The sequence below is a fragment of the Oncorhynchus mykiss genome, chromosome 7 (assembly GCF_057628025.1).
Source record: "Oncorhynchus mykiss isolate SJ-2025 chromosome 7, ASM5762802v1, whole genome shotgun sequence".
NCBI classification, from domain to species: Eukaryota; Metazoa; Chordata; class Actinopteri; order Salmoniformes; family Salmonidae; genus Oncorhynchus; species Oncorhynchus mykiss.
Window position 1 is genome coordinate 48,491,551 of NC_143028.1, and position 6,137 is coordinate 48,497,687.

Consider the following 6,137-nt stretch of genomic DNA (forward strand, 5'->3'; position numbering starts at 1 on the left):
GAACAGCGCAAACTGGCTCTAATCAGAATAGAAAGAGGAGTGTGAAGCCCCGGTGCACAACTAAGAAAGAGGACAAGGAGATTAGTGTCTAGTTTGAGAAACAGACAACTCAAAAGGTCCTCAATTGGCAGCTTTATTAAATAGTACCCGCAAAACACCAGTCTCAATGTCGACAGTGAAGAGGCGACAACGGGATGCTGGCCTTCTTTCTGAAACATTATATTTACATAAGTATTCAGACCCTTTACTCAGTACTTTGTTAAAGCAATTTTGGCAGCGATTACAGCCCCAAGTCTTCTTGAGTATGAGACTACAAGCTTGGCACACCTGTATATGGGGAGTTTATCCCGTTCTTCTCTGCAGATCCTCTCAAGCTTTGTCTGGTTGGATGGGGAGTGACGCTCCACAGCTATTTCAGGTCTCTCCAGAGATATTTGATCAGGTTCAAGTCCGTGCTCTGGCTGGGCCACTCAAGGACTTTCAAGGAGACTTGCCCCGAAGCCACTTCTGCATTGTCTTGGCTGTGTGCTTAGGGTCGTTGTCCTGATGGAAGGTGAACCTTCACCCCAGTCTGATATCCTGAGCGAGCTGGAGCAAGTTTTCATCAAGTATCTCTGTACTTTGCTCTGTTCATCTTTCCCTCGATCATGACTAGTCTCCCAGTCACTACCGATGAAAAATGTCCTCACAGCATGATGCTGCCACCACCATGATTCAGTGTAGGGATGTTAGCATGTTTCCTCCAGACGTGACTCTTGGCATTTAGGCCAAAGAGTTCAATCTCGGTTTCATCAGACCAGAGAATTTTGTTTCTCATGAAAAGCCCTCATTTCGGCAAACTCCAAGTAGCCTGTCATGTGTCTTTTCCTGAGGAGTGGATTCCGTCTGGCCACTCTACCATAAAGACCTGATTGGAGTGCTGCAGAGATGGTTGTCCTTCTAGAAGGTTCTATTTCTTGGTCACCTCCCTGACCAAGGCCCTTCTTCCCCGATTGCTAAGTTTGGCCGGAAGAGCTCAAGGTAGGAAGAGTCTTTGTGGTTCCAAATGTTTTCCATTTAAGAATGAGAGAGGCCACTGTGTTTCTGGGGACCTTCAATGCTGCAGACTTTTTTTGATACCATTCCCCAGATCTGTGCCTCGACACAATCCTGTCTCTGAGCTCTACGAACAAGTCCTTCGACCTAATGGCTTGATATTTGCTCTGACATGCTCTGTCTACTGTGGGACCTTATATAGACAGGTGTGTGACTTTCCAAATTCAGTCCAATAAATGTAATTTACTACAGGTGGACTCCAATCAAGTTGTAGAAAAATCTCAAGGATGATCAATGGAAACAGGATGCGCCTGAACTCAATTTCGAGAGTCATAGCAAAGAGTCTGAATACTTATGTACTAGTCAAAAGTTTAGACACATGTACTCATTCCAGGGTTTTTCTTTATTTTTTACTATTTTCCACATTGTAGAATAATAGTGAAGACATCAAAACTATGAAAGAACACATATGGAATCATGTAGTAAGCAAAATAATTGTTAAACAAGTCAAAATATATTTTAGATTATTCAAAGTAGCCACCCTTTGACTTTAACAGCTTTGCACACTGATTGGAATCAATGTGCCCCATACAGTTTAAGCACAGAGAATTCATATAAAATTAATACTTAAGAGCTCTCAGACACCGCCGTTGGTTGTTGATTATGTATTGATTTAATTTTTTCAATGGGATAGGTTGATCAGTAGAATATATTCTAGGAAGATCCTAGTTCATATTACAGCCCTCAGATGATAGGAGTCATCATATTCAGAGGATGAAAAACTATCATTAGTGTTGGTTGCCAAGGACAGCAGGGAAGATGAAGTTCATATATTTTTTGGGCAACTACATTCATTTTTTATTATAGTTCGTTTCTGATAACCTGTTATATGTCCATCATACGTCATGTAGCATAACATAGATATGTGTTACCAATATGTCTGTTTAGGCAGTTTCCTATGAACATAGGTGTGTTCATAGGAAATGAAGTAACGATAATAGCAATCTGTTAATTGTCAAGCATGTTTGTCATTCATCATATTCAATATAAAGGCAATTAATTATCCTGACTAATAATCCACCACCACCACAGTGGGCAATGTGAAAGGTATTGTTTTTCTTTTTACCATGAATAAGTAACAATGTGCAATAACGGATATATCTTACATGAATCCTTAGAATATTGGAAGTTGAGGTCCTAAGAGCCACAGAAATACACCTTGTAAGTACCGCAGATTACTTCCAACTACCATGTAGTTACAGTGAAATTCATTACAAATATTTTTGTTAGCTTGGAGAAATTTTCAGCATGTCGTTTATTTAATTATTTTGATTATTTGTAAATTAACGAATTTATCATTAGATACAAACAAAGAAGCATGTAACCTTAGTTTTTAATTCTGCTTTCCAGATTCATTTGTATAGTTTTCTATTAAAGTTTATGGGATGCAAGTCTACTGTGTTTTCACATATCACATGGGAGGACCCCTTGCTGTCTGTGCCAGTTCACCTAAACAATGGTTACTCTCCTATGTGTTTGTCTCGACATAAAAGACGTCACTCCACTTAATGTTGTAAAAGACGAAAGAGGTTTCAAGGCTATTGAAACCATTTGTATGTTTGCAAACATTTGAAAGGTGTGAGTTGTGTGAATCCATGTCATAAAGATTGTAACAATGGTTTGTCAGTGTGAAGACTGTCTAAAACCATACGAGACAAAGTCAGTTATGCTTCGTCTGTATTTGTAATGTTACCAGACCTGTAAGCCTTCTCGCGTAAAGGCGTACTATTTTGCTCATGTCATTACATTTCTCTCAGGCTGTGTAATCTTGTGTTAAGTACATAAATCATTAGCATTTGCATGGCCTGGACATCCTTTTATTCTTTTACATGCATCAATACATTGTTACCTGGTAATTAGTCACTCTTCAAATGGCATATGCAGTAAAATGTGTAATACAGCTGTACATCTGATGGTAGGCTATATGCAATCGGAATGTTTCAGTTGGCAGCACTTAGGAAAATAATGTTCTCAGAATATTTGTTTTGCTACGTTTGCTGTGCATTTTTATGCCAACCTTACTTTGCTACCTGACAACTTTACGGTTTTTACTTTTTAATTACCGTTTATATTTTTAGTTTTTCCCCTCACTCAAATGTTTTCATTCAACTTTTTCACTTTGGACGTTTTATCTGGACATGGTTCATCAGGACCTCCAACAGCCGAAGCTAAGTAGTAACATAAACATGATGCCTTCTAATTGCAGTCGCTGTGCTAATAATATACAGGAGAATGATCGCCCTACGGCGAGGATAGCTGTGCTGCAAGCCCAGCTTCAGACGCAATCGTTAGGCAAGGGTAATTTCAGTGTAGGAAAGGATGAAACAGCGTCTGTGCCACCAGTAAGTACAGATAGTAACTTCAGTATAAATCCCCTCGCACGGTCCCCGCAGCCGGACAACTTTCTCATGGCTTCTGGAGGGAAATGCTGTAGGAATGCTCAACCGGTGTCCCTCATTCAGCCGACAGAAACTTTCAACCGGTTTTCCCCATTAAACAGCGAGTTGGAGTCTTAGGCCGAGCATTCTCTTGTCTCTACTCCTCCCGTTACGGGGTCTGAGAAGTCGAAGCTTCCCACCATTAGCTCTGACAAATTGAAAACCCTAGTCATTGGCGACAGCTTTTTTCCATCTACGTAACAGAAATAGGAAACTTTGTCCAAAAATGATGCAGAAAAATGTATGCATGCTTTTGTTATTTCTAGGTTAGACTACTGCAATGCTCTACTTTCCGGATAAAGCACTAAATAAACTTCAGTTAGTGCTAAATACGGCTGCTAGAATCCTGACTAGAACCAAACAATTTGATCATATTACTCCAGTGCTAGCCTCCCTACACTGGCTTCCTGTTAAGACGAGGGCTGATTTCAAGGTTTTACTGCTAACCTACAACGCATTACATGGGCTTGCTCCTACCTATCTTTCCGATTTGGTCCTGCCGTACATACCTACACGTACGCTAAGGTCACAAGACGCAGGCCTCCTAATTGTCCCTAGAATTTCCAAGCAAACAGCTGGAGGCAGGGCATTCTCCTATAGAGCTCCATTTTTATGGAATGGTCTGCCTACCCATGTGAGAGACGCAGACTTGATCTCAACCTTTAAGTCTTTACTGAAGACTCATCTCTTCAGTGGGTCATATGATTGAGTGTATTCTGGCCCAGGAGTGTGAAGGAGAACGGAAAGGCTCTGGAGCAACGAACCGCCCTTGCTCTCTCTGCCTGGCCGGTACCCCTCTCCCCACTGGGATTCTCTGCCTCTTAACCTATTACAGGGGCTGAGTCACTGGCTCACTGGTGCTCTTTCATGCCGTCCCTAGGAGGGGTGCGTCTCGACTGGGTTGAGTCACTGACGTGATCTTCTTGTCTGGGTTGGCGCCCCCCCTTGGGTTGTGCCGTGGCGGAGATCTGTGTGCTATACTCGGCCTTGTCTCAGGATGGTAAGTTGGTGGTTGAAGATATCCCTCTAGTGGTATGGGGGCTGTGCTTTGGCAAAGTGGGTGGGGTTATATCCTTCCTGTTTGGCCCTGTCCGGGGGTGTCATCAGATGGGGCCACAGTGTCTCCTGACCCCTCCTGTCTCAGCCTCCAGTATTTATGCTGCAGTAGTTTATGTGTCGTAAGGCTAGGGTCAGTTTGTTATATCTGGAGTACTTCTCCTGTCTTATCCTGTGTCCTGTGTGAATTTAAGTATGCTCTCTCTAATTCTCTCTCTTTCTTTCTCTCTCTCGGAGGACCTGAGCCCTAGGACCATGCCTCAGGACTACCTGGCATGATGACTCCTTGCTGACCCCAGTCCACCAGGCTGTGCTGCTGCTCCAGTTTCAATTGTTCTGCCTGCGGCTATGGAACCCTGACCTGTTCACCGGACATGCTACCTGTCCCAGACCTGCTGTTTTCAACTCTCTAGAGACAGCAGGAGCGGTAGAGATACTCTTAATGATCGGCTATGAGGTGCTGACTTGCTGCACCCTCGACAACTACTGTGATTATTATTATTTGACCATGCTGGTCATTTATGAACATTTTAACATCTTGGCCATGTTCTGTTATAATCTCCACCCTGCACAGCCTGGTTCCTCTAAGTTCTTCTTAGGTTTTGGTCTTTCTAGGTAGTTTTTTTCCTAGCCACCGTGCTTCTTCACCTGCATTGCTTGCTGTTTGGGGTTTTAGGCTGGGTTTCTGTACAGCACTTTGAGATATCAGCTGATGTAAGAAGGTCTATATAAATACATTTGATTTGATTTGCAATTCCAACAGCAAAAGTTATGAACGTCACTGTCAAAGCAGGATGAATAATGCACATGTGTGTGTCAATGTCTAGTAAAAGAAAAACACTTGAAAAAGTGCATTTTTGAAATAAATATGTCTTGTTTTTTCCCTTTTTCAGTAGGCATACACACACTCACAGGCATACATGCACACAATCTCACACACTCTTCTATAACACTCTAAATGAGGTGCACACTCTTCCCCTGTTGCGATCATCGTACACAGCAATATACAAAAATAGATTGAATGCGGCATCCCACACTCCACAGAGAGGTGAAGGAAGATGCAGCATCTGACTTTGGTCAACTATATCCACTCTCAACTCACTGCTCCACCTTAACTTTTAAGGACTAAATTTGTGATGATAATGGGCTAGTACACGGTCAATTTCCTGATACCAGTCAAGAATACCAAGAATACCAATAATGGTTTGTTGTATGGGCTCAGCCATTCACTGAGCCCTGCTGTGTTCTGCAGTAGACAGCTCTGTAGTAACTGCACACTTTGTTACCTAGCACAACACTGTTATCGTACAGTGGGTATGCAAACGCTACTCTATTTTTGGCAATTGTGAAACAGAGAAGTAAGATATTTTACCAAACCATTGTATCCCTCTCTCCATTCTGTATTTGAGCTGGTTGGTCCAGATATATTCTTCCAAAAGGATTTAAGTCATTTATGATGAAAAAAAGGTTGATGTACTGTTATTATACAAACGTATTATGAGGCCAAGTATAACACACTAAAGGAAATGCACAATTCCAAATGAATGC